This window comes from Oncorhynchus masou, chromosome 31 (genome assembly GCF_036934945.1).
Source record: "Oncorhynchus masou masou isolate Uvic2021 chromosome 31, UVic_Omas_1.1, whole genome shotgun sequence".
NCBI classification, from domain to species: domain Eukaryota; kingdom Metazoa; phylum Chordata; class Actinopteri; order Salmoniformes; family Salmonidae; genus Oncorhynchus; species Oncorhynchus masou.
In genome coordinates, this window is record NC_088242.1 from 90,581,360 (window position 1) to 90,596,522 (window position 15,163).

Consider the following 15,163-nt stretch of genomic DNA (forward strand, 5'->3'; position numbering starts at 1 on the left):
TACACCAGTTTTCCCACTCACAGCCCATGAAAAAATTATTCAGGTCATTTCGGGACTGACACTATAACCCACATGGGTTTGTCCATGTCTGGCCCAAAATTAACCCAACTGGGTACCAGCTACGATATCCATTTCGAGCCCTTGCCCAGTTAAAACACATGAAGTCCATATAAAACCCAGGTGGGGCCAACCTCGACATGTTGGCTGGATTTGACAATTGTCACATTAGAGGAAATCATTGAGACAGCTGGTCAAAGCAAAACAGTACTCTAAACTCTCTGTCATTACCCATACTCATTACTCATTCAAGTGTTTTTCTTATTTGTACTATTTTCTACAATGTAGAATAATAGTGAAGACATCAAAACTATGAAATAACACATATGGAATCATGTAGTAACCAAAAAAGTGTTAAACAATGTGCCTTGTTAAATTAACTTTTAACAAGGCACACCTGTTAATTGCAATGCATTCCAGGTGAATATCTCATGAAGCTGGTTGAGAGTATGCCAAGAGTGTGCAAAGCTGTCATCAAGACAAAGGGTGGCTACTTTGAAGAATCTCAAATATAAAATATATTTGTTTAACATTTTTTGGGTCACTACATAATTCCATATGTGTTATTTCATAGTTTTGATGTCTTGAACATTATTCTACAACTTAGAAAATAGTAAAAAATAAAGAAAAACCCTTGAATGAGTAGGTGGGTCTAAACTTTTGATTGGTACGGTATACACTACCGTTCAAAAGTTTGGGGTCATAGAGGCCCATTATCAGCAACCATCACTCCTGTGTTCCAATGGCACGTTGTGTTAGCTCATCCAAGTTTATAATTTTAAAAGGGTAATTGATCATTAGAAAACCATTTTGCAATGTTAGCACAGCTGGAAACTGTTGTTCTGATTAAAGAGGCAATAAAACTGTCCTCATGATGTAAAATACTTCATTCAATTTGTATGATATGGTACCACTGGGTAAAACATGATGCCATACGTCCTCTGACTGCTATTCCGTTCATAACACACCGTAACATATCATATTAAAGGGAGGATGTATACTATCCTACAAATTGTCCTGAGGCCAGGTTGTTTAATCATTGAGACTGCATTCACACTAAGTGCTGCATATGTCATCTAAATCAGAAATGACCTTAAAATGTTAAAATGGCACTTTGCCAACATAGCTCGATTGGATTAAATCCTGGCCATAATCTTTAGTGCCCATGCCTTCCCTACCTTTTGCCAATGCATTGTTGAACATACACATTTTATATGTAGACTCTATGAAGTGTTGAACATAGAAATTAAATATGTAGACTTTATGAAGTGTTGAACATAGAAATGAAGTATGTAGAACGGACATTTTTAAGGCCACATTCTTTTCCAGGCATTGACATTATTTCTTGCTCACCACAACTACAGATTATTTAGTCAATCAAATGTATTTACAAAACCATGTTTACATACACCGATGTCACAAAGTGCTTATACAGAAACAAAGTCTAAAACCCTAAAGAGCAAGCAATGCAGACGTAGAATCATAGTGGCTAGGAAAAACTCCCTGGAAAGACAGGAAACTAGGAAGAAACCTAGAGAGGAACCAGGCTCTGAGGGGTGGCCAGTCCTCTTCTGGCTGTGCTGGGTGGAGATTATAACAGTATATGGCCATTAAGGCCAGATCATTTTTCAAGATGTTCAAAGTTCATAGATGACGAGCAGGGGGTCAAATAATAATAATTGACAGTTTGAGAGCGAGAGCGAGAGCGAGAGCGAGAGAAGTACAGAGGGTTTGAGAGAGAGTGACAGTTAGAGAGACAGAGAAGTTGAGAGAGGGGGGAGTATAGAATATTTCAGAGAGCGTGATAGTGTTTAGAGAGAAGAGGAGAGGTTAAGAGACAGAGAAGTTGAGAGAGGGGGGAGCATAGAGAATTTCAGAGAGTGTGACAGTGTTTAGAGAGAGAAGGAGAGGTTAAGAGACATAGAAGTTGAGAGAGGGGGGAGCATAGAGAATTTCAGAGAGTGTGACAGTGTTTAGAGAGAGAAGGAGAGGTTAAGAGACAGAGAAGTTGAGAGAGGGGGGGAGTATAGAGAATTTCAGAGAGCGTGACAGTGTTTAGAGAGAGAAGGAGAGGTTAAGAGACAGGGGGTATTGGATTGACACCCACTTCAGCATGTGCAGGTGATGAAAGATAAAAATGCTTTGCTGTCAGTGGAGGCTGCTGGGGGAGGACGGCTCATAATAATGGCCGGAACAGAACTAATGGAATGGCATCAAAGCCCGTCCTCCCCAATTAAGGTGCCAACAACCACCTGTGTTTGCTGTATCTAGAACAGATCATTTTCAAGACACGGCTCCTGAAGTAACTTCACTTGCGGGGGATAATATTGACGGTTGCAAAGAAGTTAAATATAGCCGGATAATAAGGGGAACCAATGCAATGTGAGGATGTGTTGAGTGAATGTAGAACTTGACAAAACAGCTGAACACTTCACCTAAGCCTCTGAGTCCTCATTTGGAACCCACTCTGTGTGGCTCACATTTCCTTTGGTCCAGACTCTCCTCACTCACCTGACAGCAGGGAATATTGGACCCATAAATCTACTCTCAAATGTCGCTGCCTAGTTTTAGGGTTGTCTGCTCAGTGGATCTGAGGGACAGTTTGAAATGTACTGGGGTGGGGAGGGGGGGGGGGGCTGGTCCAAAATAAGGGAGGGTTGTCTAACTTTTTATGGGATGGGAGTTTTTTTTTGAGTGAGCGTAGTGCATTTTTTCCAGAGGTTTACATTGCCAAATTTGCAGATTTGACTATATAATTTCTTCCACATAACGAAATGTCCTTGTCTGCTTCTATGCGCATCACATATCAAGATGTTTTTGCACTATGCTTTTCTGCGTGTTTACTATACAGTGAACTGCCCTCTATCCATAGTGACAAGAGTGGTAGGTGGATAATCTGCCATAGGTTAACTAACAATTCACACATAAAATCATTAAAATCTGCACCAATATTCTATATAAATCCACAAGAACATGGAGGAATAGCTGATGGGCAACAGAGAGGCCAGGTGCAGCGGAGAGGCCAGGTGCAGTGGAGAGGCCAGTGTTCCAATGGCACGTTGTGTTAGCTCATCCAAGTTTATAATTTTAAAAGGGTAATTGATCATTAGAAAACCATTTTGCAATGTTAGCACAGCTGGAAACTGTTGTTCTGATTAAAGAGGCAATAAAACTGTCCTCATGATGTAAAATACTTCATTCAATTTGTATGATATGGTACCACTGGGTAAAACATGATGCCATACGTCCTCTGACTGCTATTCCGTTCATAACACACCGTAACATATCATATTAAAGGGAGGATGTATACTATCCTACAAATTGTCCTGAGGCCAGGTTGTTTAATCATTGAGACTGCATTCACACTAAGTGCTGCATATGTCATCTAAATCAGAAATGACCTTAAAATGTTAAAATGGCACTTTGCCAACATAGCTCGATTGGATTAAATCCTGGCCATAATCTTTAGTGCCCATGCCTTCCCTACCTTTTGCCAATGCATTGTTGAACATACACATTTTATATGTAGACTCTATGAAGTGTTGAACATAGAAATTAAATATGTAGACTTTATGAAGTGTTGAACATAGAAATGAAGTATGTAGAACGGACATTTTTAAGGCCACATTCTTTTCCAGGCATTGACATTATTTCTTGCTCACCACAACTACAGATTATTTAGTCAATCAAATGTATTTACAAAACCATGTTTACATACACCGATGTCACAAAGTGCTTATACAGAAACAAAGTCTAAAACCCTAAAGAGCAAGCAATGCAGACGTAGAATCATAGTGGCTAGGAAAAACTCCCTGGAAAGACAGGAAACTAGGAAGAAACCTAGAGAGGAACCAGGCTCTGAGGGGTGGCCAGTCCTCTTCTGGCTGTGCTGGGTGGAGATTATAACAGTATATGGCCATTAAGGCCAGATCATTTTTCAAGATGTTCAAAGTTCATAGATGACGAGCAGGGGGTCAAATAATAATAATTGACAGTTTGAGAGCGAGAGCGAGAGCGTGAGCGAGAGAAGTACAGAGGGTTTGAGAGAGAGTGCCGCAGAGAGGCCAGGTGCAGCGGAGAGGCCAGGTGCAGCGGAGAGGCCAGGTGCAGCGGAGAGGCCAGGTGCAGCGGAGAGGCCAGGTGTGGCAGAGAGGCCAGGTGTGGCAGAGAGGCCAGGTGCAGCGGAGAGGCCAGGTGCAGCAGAGAAGCCAGGTGCAGCGGAGAGGCCAGGTGCAGCGGAGAGGCCAGGTGCGGCAGAGAGGCCAGGTGCAGCGGAGAGGCCAGGTATTGGAGTGTCGGTGTAGTATGACTGAGTGTATGGGTTGAGTCCAGGTCAATGCAAATAGTACAGGTAGATATTTGATTATAAGACTGTTCAGCAGTCTAATGACTTGGGGGTAGAAGCTGTTCAACAGTTTAATGACTTGGGGGTAGAAGCTGTTCAACAGTTTAATGACTTGGGGGTGGAAGCTGTTCAGCAGTCTTATGAATTGGAGGTAGAAGCTGTTCAGCAGTCTAATGACTTGGGGGTAGAAGCTGTTCAGCAGTCTAATGACTTGGGGGTAGAAGCTGTTCAGCAGTCTTATGAATTGGAGGTAGAAGATGTTCAGCAGTCTTATGAATTGGAGGTAGAAGCTGTTCAGCAGTCTAATGAATTGGGGGTAGAAGCTGTTCAGCAGTCTAATGAATTGGGGGTAGAAGATGTTCAGCAGTCTTACGAATTGGAGGTAGAAGCTGTTCAGCAGTCTAATGAATTGGGGGTAGAAGCTGTTCAGGAGACATTTGGTCTTAAACTTAGCGTTCCGGTACCACTTGTCGTGTCGTAGCAGAGAGAACAGTCTATGACTTGGTTGACTGGAGTGGTTGACAATTTTTAGGGCCTTTCCTCTGACACTGCCTGGTATAAATGTCCTGGATGGCAGGAAGCTTTTCCCCAGTGATGTACTGGGCCGTACGCACTACCCTCTGTAGTGCCTTGCGGTTGGATGCCAAGCAGTTACCATACCAAGCGGTGATGCAGCCAGTCAAGATGCTCTCAATGGTGCAGCTGTAGAACTTTTGAGGATCTGGGGGCCCGTGCCAAATCTGTTCAGTCTCCTGGCGAGGAAATACTTCTAAAGGTTAAATATAATGTACAGCCTATCGGATTCATACAATCCACCATGCAATTAAACGTTGACTGCAAAGTAGGGCTACCTGGCAGAATGATATCATGATGATTTGGATCAATGGCGTGCACATTTGTTTGGCATGTTTCATGTTTACAGTTTTTAATGTCACATACATAAGTACAGTGAAATACCTTTCTTGCTATGCTCTAAACCCAACAATGCAGTAATCAATATCAATGTAGCACTACAAATAACAAGGTAGAAAAAAAACACACACAATATAAAACTAAGAAATATGAAGAAAACTACAAAGTAAGTCAGCATACTATATACAGGGTCAGTTCCAGTACCATATTAACAATGTGCAGGGATACTGGAGTGGTAGAGGTAGATGTGTATAGGGGTAAGGTGACTATATACAGGGTCAGTTCCAGTACCATATTAACAATGTGCAGGGATACTGGAGTGGTAGAGGTAGATGTGTATAGGGGTAAGGTGACTATATACAGGGTCAGGTCCAGTACCATATTAACAATGTGCAGGGATACTGGAGTGATAGAGGTAGATGTGTATAGGGGTAAGGTGACTATATACAGGGTCAGGTCCAGTACCATATTAACAATGTGCAGGGATACTGGAGTGATAGAGGTAGATGTGTATAGGGGTAAGGTGACTCGGCATCTGGATATATGACAAACAGAGTAGCAGGAGCGTATATGATCATTGTACGTGAGTGTGCGCATGTGTAGAGTCAGTATAAATGTATTTGGATATTGTGTGTTGATGGAATTGATGGAGTGAGTATTTGTATGTGTGTTGGAGTGTCAGTGTGTAGGGGCCATGTGAGTGTGAATAAGAAAAATAAGAATAAAATACAAGGGTCAACTCAGATAGTCTGTGTAGCTATTTGGTTAACTATTTGGTTAGCCTTTTAGTTAGCTATTTGGTTAGCTATTTACAGTAGCAGTCTTATGTCATGGCCATAGAAGCTGTTCAGGAGCCTGTTGTTGTCAGACTTGTTGCTCTGGTACAGCTTGCTGTGCGGAAGCAGAGAGAACAGTCTATGGCTTGGGGATAGAAGCTGTTCAGGAGCCTGTTGTTGTCAGACTTGTTGCTCTGGTACAGCTTGCTGTGCGGAAGCAGAGAGAACAGTCTATGGCTTGGGTAGCTGGAGTCTTTAACAATTTTCCTGATTTACTGAGCTGCGCACCTCACCCTCTGTAGCGCCATGCAGTGCTATTGCCATACCAAGCAGAGATGTAGCCTAGTGGTACAGCTGTATAACTTTTTGAGGATGTGAGGGCCCATGCCAAACCTTTTCTGCCTCCTAAGGGCGAAGAGGAACTGTTGGACCTTCTTCACGACTGTGCGCTTGTGTGTGGGCCATTTTAAGTTCCGATGGATTTGGACACCCAGGAACTTGAAGCACTCGACCCGCTCCACTGCAGCCCCATCGATGTGGATGTTGTGAGGTTGTGGTGCCAGGTCACTGACCTCCTCCCTATAGGCTGTCTCATCGTCGACGGTGATCAGGCATACTACCATCTTATCATAAGTAAACTTGATGATGATGTTGGAGTTGTGAGAGGCCACACAGTGGTGAACTGTTGTGGTGAACATAGTTGGCACACACCACTGTGGGGCTCCCGTGTTGAGGGTCCACGTATCAGAGGGGATGTTGCCTACCCTCAACACCTGGGCTCGGCCTGTCAGGAAATCCAGGATCCAGTTTCAGAGGAAGGTGTTCAGTCCCAGAGTCCTTAGCTTGGTGACAAGCTTGGAGAGAACAATAGTGTTGAACACTGAGCTGTAGTTAATGAACAGTATTCTTACATAGGTATTCCTCTTGTCCAGGTGGGTGAGGGTAGTGTGCAGTGCAATTGAGATTGCGTCGTCTATGGATCTGTTGGGGCAGTATGCAAATTGGAGTGTGTCAAGGGTGTCTGGTATAATAGAGTTGATGTGTACCATATCCAAACTTTCAAAGCACTTCATGATTACAGAAGTGAGTGCTACAGGACGGTAGTCATTGTGGCATGAAGCATTCGATTTCTTGGGAACAGGAATGGGCGGTTCTTTGCTCCAGAGCTTTTCCGTTCACCTTCCCACTCCTGGGCCAGACTACACTCAATCATATGACCCACTGAAGAGATGAGTCTTCAGTAAAGACTTAATGGTTGAGACCGAGTTTGCGTTTCTAACATGGGTAGGCAGACCGTTCCATAAAAATGGAGCTCTATAGGAGAAAGCCCTGCCTCCAGCTGTTTGCTTAGAAATTCTAGGGACAATTAGGAGCCCTGCGTCTTGTGTCCGTAGCGTACGTGTAGGTATGTATGGCAGGACCAAATCAGAGAGATAGGTAGGAGCAAGCCCATATAATGCTTTGTAGGTTAGCAGTAAAAGCTTGAAATCAGCCCTTGCTTTGACAGGAAGCCAGTGTAGAGAGGCTAGCACTGGAGCAATATGATCAAATTTTTTGGTTCTAGTCAGGATTCTAGCAGCCGTATCTAGCACTAACTGAAGTTTATTTAGTGCTTTATCCGGGTAGCCGGAAAGTAGAGCATTGCAGTAGTCTAACCTAGAAGTGACAAAAGCATGGATTAATTTTTCTGCATCATTTTTCAACAGAAAGTTTCTGATTTTTGCAATGTTACGTAGATGGAAAAAAAGCTGTCCTTGAAATGGTCTTGATATGTTCTTCAAAAGAGAGATCAGGGTCCAGAGTAACGCCGAGATCCTTCACAGTTTTATTTGAGACGACTGTACAACCATTAAGATTAATTGTCATGTGCTAGGGGTCTGAGTAGTCAAAGCACAGGGACGTGCCTTCAAGTACGGAGGGGGCAGTGTAGCAAACCTCGCTATATGAGCCACGTTACAATTCCCAGCAAGTGGGTTAACCCTATTGGCACGATTCCTAGTGTGTTTGTCTTTCATACCACCTAGTTGTATTCACTGCTCCACCGTTCGCTAGCATACCAAAAAGGCTCAAAACTCTTGGTGTGGTCGCTAGGTGTAGTACAGTTGTTTAGTATTATCACAAGAGGTACAATTATTATTATATATTTGTTATTTTAACCAGTTAATTAAATATGTATAATCTAAGGGACAATAAAGTGATCCTGCCTTGACAAGCCTATAACACCACTGTCACAACTTCCACCAAAGGTGGCTCCACTCCCTGTTCCGGCAGCGCTCGGCGCTCGTCATCACCGGTCTACTAGCTGCCACCAAAGGTGGCTCCTCTTCCTGTTCGCTCGGCGGTCGTCGTCACCGGTCTACTAGCTGCCACCGATTCCTTTTCCCTTTTCTGTTGGTTTTGTTTTTATTGTTTTCACCTGTACCTTGTTTGTGGTTAATTCAGGGCTTTTAAGCCTTCAAGGCCGCCTGATTTTGTGCAGGCTTCTTTTCTTTTCTGTCAGTGGAGGTTTGTGTTTTGTTCCATTACGGATTGTTTGGTGTCCTGTTTTGTGGTCATTGTGCCTGTTGTTTTTGGCTTGACCATTTTTGGAATAAATCTGTCCTTTTTGGAATCTCTGCTCTCTGCGCCTGACTCCACACCCACCACTCGTAGCTAACGTGACAACCACAATGCAATGATTATTTGCATTATTGTTTTCAAGTGTACCATTCTACTCTCGGCTGTAAACTGCACTGAAAGAGTCATTTAAATAACAAAATAACTCTGGGTCAAAATAGTTCTGGGTCTACTCTCGACAGATTAAAGGTAGAGAAAGGCACAGTACAGGACAGTCTGGCTGTATTTTTACATCTGTTACCGTGATTGCGATGTCATCATCGTTCTCCCAAGTCGTCCTACGTAGCCACATAGGCCTATGCTCCCAGCAGACCCAGTTATTCAGGAACACTAAACGTGTTCTGCCTCCTTTCTGATCCGAGCAGCTATTCCTTGACCTAGAACCTAACGCTATATACATTAGCATGAATATTTCTAATTTCACTTTTGAAATGTATTACCTTTTATGTGTGGAATAAACACAACCAGTCACAATGTTTAATCTAGTTCAAATCCGGCTATTTCAAGTTCAGCCACACTAATTTAATTCCAGCATCCAAACTGCACACTGGCCCTTCATTGAATGGAAAGAGACATCCGTTGCAAAACACAAACATTTAATGACATTCGGAGATTGTCAAGCCAAGGCTTTGATACCGAGAAGGGAGAGATGTCTTTTCTGTTTGTCCAGATTGACGTACTCTATTTGATTGTGGTGTTGAAAACGCAAAACATGATGATGCGCTCGAAGTTGGTAATCGGTATTGCTTATTGTTTGTGTGTGGTGCATTGCCACAGAAACCTGTTGGTGGTAAATCGCTGCATATATTTTATATAATTATAGGTATTACTGTTCTGGTGGAGCTAGGAGTACAAAACCAATAAACGTGATTTGATTTGACTAACGCCCTGGACCAGAGCAAGATATTGTCCACTTATTTTTTCACTAAGGAGTCTTGAAGACGTCAGAGCTTCGGTATAAGACCAGACCCAGCTCTCCTGGAATAACTGCGGTCTGCACTTGCTGCCTCTGAAATCCCCCCCTCGCATTAGATGCCCTTGACTGGAATGAGTGGAACACACAGTCTTCACACCTCTATGTATGGTATGGGGCTGACAACTGCACACTGAGGGGGGGGGGCTGCCTGGCCGGCTAGGCCACTGAAGCCTCTTTTGGTTGGCATTCAGACTACTGGCAATCTTTGGACACACTGCAGGGGAGAGAACATGGTAGTCTCCACTGTCAGAACACAAACCACATTGGCAACATAGGTGTATCTACTTAACATATCGTTCCTACGGCCATCAGTAATGTAGAAGGGTTTTTAGGTGTTCACCCTACACAAAGCTTTGTAACCAGGAACGTGGTGATAGGATGCTGCTGGAAATTTATAACACATTCTTACAAAACATACACTTGCTTATCATCCAATGTGTGTGATAAGTAATGCGCTTGGGTTTTGTAAATAATATAGAAATACTGTGCAAAGAACATTCCCAAGAAAGGGAAACCAGTGATCTTTAGAACTTCAATGCTGGGGGAGAATAGGACCGTCCAGAGACAGGAGTTAGCACCTTTCCTTATAGACTGCCCAAAGACTAATTTGAGTGTGAAAGCTGTCTGCTTCTGGAGTTAAATTATGGAATTGTCATGCTTAGGTCATTATATCAGTGTTTTTTCGCCATAGCAACAGCAGGTTTCTCTTAGTACTGTAGGTTAGCTTTAATTTTGCTATTCAGATGGACACCCCTGGCTTTCAATGGGTTAAGCAACTCTCCATGTGACACAGTAATGAACAGGAAATGACAGAGCATTAAGAGGAAATTAAATAAATTATGCATTCTTTTTCTTAAAATACAACTTTAAGCAGGGATGGGCAACTTTGATAGGGGTCGGAGCCACAAAAAATCTGAACTCATCCTGGGGGGCGGCAGTGGCTCGTGGGCCGGCATACCCACATCCATACCCACACATGCAGTCAGAGCCAGCCCAAGCCTTAAAAGGGGCACGTTTTAGAGTTACCTTCCTGCAATTGTAGGGGAGGCAGGGTAGACTCATGGTTAGAGTGTTGGATGCGTACCCAGAAGGCTGCAAGTTCAAACCCCTGAGCTGACAAGGTACAAATATGTTGTTCTGCCTCTGAACAGGCAGTTAACCCACTGTTCCTAGGCTGTCATTGAAAATAAGAATTTTTTCTTAACTGACTTGCCGAGTTAAATAAAGGTAATAAAAATTGTACACATTTTGCAATGGGGCATAGAGAACATGATAGAAAAATAGAAAGTTTATATACAGTGTGTGCAAATGGCGTGATAAGGTAAGGCCATAGAAGTGAAATAATTACAATTTAGCAGATTAACAATGGAGTGATAAATGAGCAGATAATGATGTGCAAGTAGAGATACTGGTGTGCAAAAGAGCAGAAAAGTACAAAAAACAATATGGGGATGAGGTAGGTAGATTGGGTGGGCTATTTACAGATGGACTATGTACAGCTGCAGTGATCGGTTAGCTGCTCAGATAGCTGATGTTTAAAGTTAGTTAGGGAAATATAAGTCCCCAGCTTCAGCGATTTTTGCAATTCATTCCAGCCACTGGCAGGTCTAAAAAAAATAGTGGATCCGTGTCACATTGGGCTACCGGAAGGTATATTTAATTTAAAAAATAGAAAAGAGATTGAAAATAAATTGAAATATATACAAAAAAAGACAAAAGATACAAAAAGTAAACGAGAGGACGACAAACCATGTCTGCACTGCTACGCCATCTTGTATGCTTGGTGTCATTGTCCATTTGGAAGACCCATTTGCGACCAAGCTTTAACTACCTGACTGATGATGTTGCTTCAATATATCCACATAACTTTCCTGCCTCATGATGCCATCTATTTTGTGAAGTGCACCAGTCCCTCCTGCAGCAAAGCACCCACACAACATGATGCTGCCACCCCCGTGCTTCATGGTTGGGATGGTGTTCTTCAGCTTGCAAGCATCCCTCATTTTCCTCCAAACATAACAATGGTCATTATGGCCAAACAGTTCTATTTTTGTTTCATCAGTCCAGAGGACATTTCTCCAAAAAGTATGATCTTTGTCCCCATGTGCAGTTGCAAACCGTATTCTGGCTTTTTTATGGCGGTTTTGGAGCAGTGGCTTCTTCCTTACTGAGCGGCCTTTCAGGTTAGGTCGATATAGGACTCATTTTACTGTGGATATATATACTTTGTACCTGTTTCCTCCAGCATCTTCACAAGGTCCTTTGCTGTTGTTCTGGGATTGGTTTGCACTTTTGCACCAAAATACGTTCATCTCCAGGAGACAGAATGCGTCTCCTCCCTGAGTGGTATGATGGCTGCGTGGTCCCATGGTGTTTATACTTGTGTACTATTGTTTGTAAAGATGAACGTGGTACCTTCTGACATTTGTAAATTGCTACCAAGAATGAACCAGACTTGTGGAGGTCTACAATGTTTTTCTGAGGTCTTGGCTGATTTCTTTTGATTTTCCCATTTATAATTATCAGTGACTTGAATGTAGACCCAAATAAAACACTTTTTTTGCATTACAATTATTCTGAAACATTTATTAAAATATGCAAATAAGGCAACATCTCATTAAATATGCACATGTTTGCATACCACGCAAATACATTTTTCTGGACACTGGAAAATTCTGGATTCCAGCAGCATACCACCCTACATCCCACTGCTGGCTTGCATCAGAAGCTAAGCATGGTTGGTCCCTGGATGGGAGACCAGATGCTGCTGGAAGTGGTGTTACATCTCTGGTCTAAAAATAATTATCCCATTTCCCCAGGGCAGTGATTGGGGACATTGCCCTGTGTAGGGTGCAGTCTTTCAGATGGGACATTACATGGGTGTCCTGATTCTTTGTGGTCACTAAAGATCCCATGGCACTTATTGTAAATGTAAGGGTGTTAACACCTAAATTCCCAATCTGGCCCTCAGATTGATTCCAATGTCACACATTGGCCCCATTATTTATAGGACACATACGCCTCTAATCACTATAGTTATTACAATATTTCAAAATATTGTGTTTTTTATGTATGCTTTATTTAACCATTGAGAATCATTTCTTATTGTATTGAAAACATGTAACATAACACACATTCCTTGAACAGTGCGTTACTTTGAACACCATGTGGAGCATCATGGCCACGCCGCTCTTACGTGAGTATTTCCCTGCCAGGTTCAAAGGTGACAGGTCAAACAGGTTGGTGCCTGTCTCCTGGCAGATGGCATGGACCGACATCTTCTTTCCCATGCCCGCGGGCCCTGCCAGCAGGATGGCCTTGACCATAGGAGCCTTCTCACGGACCACCTGAGGACCTACAAGCAACATTCAGAACTTGGCTAGAACCTTTAGAACCTTGGAGAAGATAGAATTCAAGCTATATTAGGAAGTATTATTTTAGCAGGTGACCTAAATCATACATTTGATCAGATTGACAGGCTTAGTGGTAAAAAGGCACATTCAGGGAGCCTTCAAAGCAGTGGCAGTCGGTGTCATTTAAGATGAGGGAGGACAATTATTATTTTTATGAGCATGGTCTTATTTCTATTACAGCATATTGGATGGCTGTCATTCATATTAGAGCGTTGGGCCAGTAACCGAAAGGTTGCTGGATCGAATCCCAAGCGCCAAAGAAGTGGATGTTGATTAAGGCATTCCCCCGCACCTCACTGATTCAGAGGGATTAGGTTAAATGCGGAAGACACATTTCATTTGAATACATTCATTTGGGAAACTGACCAGTTTTCCCCATGTCCCTTTTCTTTCCATATTCCATTCACCCAATTCAATGTAACAGTGATCGGTTTAGGCTACAACATGATACTAACATTTTCCCTGTACCCATCATGAGGTTGCTACAACCTAGCCTATGAATTAAAGTTTACAACGTAGGTGCACACAGGTCGCGACAGTGACACATTCAATGCCTTGCACACTCTTGCCTGCATCTAACTGATATAGGGTGTTATCATTAGCCCAACAGTTGCAAATTAGAGTTTCTATTGTACAAATTCAGGTATGTTTATCTCATTTATTTTAATTTGCTTCCTTTTATGAAACTGTTTTTTTTTATACAGAATTGGCGGAATGAATAGTACCTGTGGCACTCCAGGAACAGGGTTGCTTACACCTGCATCATAGTGACTCCACCAGATCAGAGGCAGTAGGGATGACCAGGGATGTTCTCTGTTTAGTGAGTCCACCAGATCAGAGGCAGTAGGGATGACCAGGAATGTTCTCTGTTTAGTGAGTCCACCAGATCAGAGGCAGTAGGGATGACCAGGGATGTTCTCTGTTTAGTGAGTCCACCAGATCAGAGGCAGTAGGGATGACCAGGGATGTTCTCTGTTTAGTGAGTCCACCAGATCAGAGGCAGTAGGGATGACCAGGGATGTTCTCTGTTTAGTGAGACCCTCTACCCTCTATTAGTTTATCCTATATTATTTTGCCATGCACTAGCCAGGTGAGGGCAGTATTTGCACACTTATCAAGCTCAGTCTCTTGTCTACAATACATAACAGCACTTATGATTAATGGCAGTCTGTACAAAATGTGAACAAAATGATTTAACACAGTTCATTTGAAATTGGTATGAAATGAGAGGTTAGGAAATATACCTTAATTTGGAGGTAAAAGTAGTGCATATCTACAGATCATTACAATTCTAAAGCCCCTGTCATGTACATTCCATGGGTAAAAGTGAATGGTACATAGCTAAAAGGGAGTAGGGGTGAACAGGACGTTTTCAAAGAGTATGCTCCCAATATGCTCCACACCATCCCCAGGCTATGCCAGTGATGTATAGTCTGGACAAAGCAGTCTCATTCACCTAGCGAGTGTGAAAAGCCTATGATGGCAACTGCCCCACAGGTCACTGTCCTTGGTCCTCTTTTGCCTCTCCTCATCCCGCTGGATCTCCCTCATGAACTTGGCCCTCCTTTGCCTCTCCTCATCCCACTGGATCTCCCTCATGAACTTGGCCCTCCTTTGCCTCTCCTCATCCCACTGGATCTCCCTCATGAACTTGGTCCTCCTTTGCTTCTCCTCATCCCACTGGATCTCCCTCATGAACTTGGTCCTCCTTTGCCTCTCCTCATCCCACTGGATCTCCCTCATGAACTTGGTCCTCCTTTGCTTCTCCTCATCCCACTGGATCTCCCTCATGAACTTGGTCCTCCTTTGCCTCTCCTCATCCCGCTGGATCTCCCTCATGAACTTGGCCCTCCACCCGGATTTGCCTCTCCTCATCCCAGGCTGGATCCCCACTCATGAACTCCTGTGCAGCCAGTAGTTAACCTTTGAAACTCTCCATCCCATCCCACTCAGGATCTCCCTCATGAACAAATAAAATTAAAATTGGTCCTCCTTTGCCTTTTCTCCTCATCCCACTGGATCTCCCTCATGAACTTGGCCAAATAAATAAAATCATTTACCTTTGCCT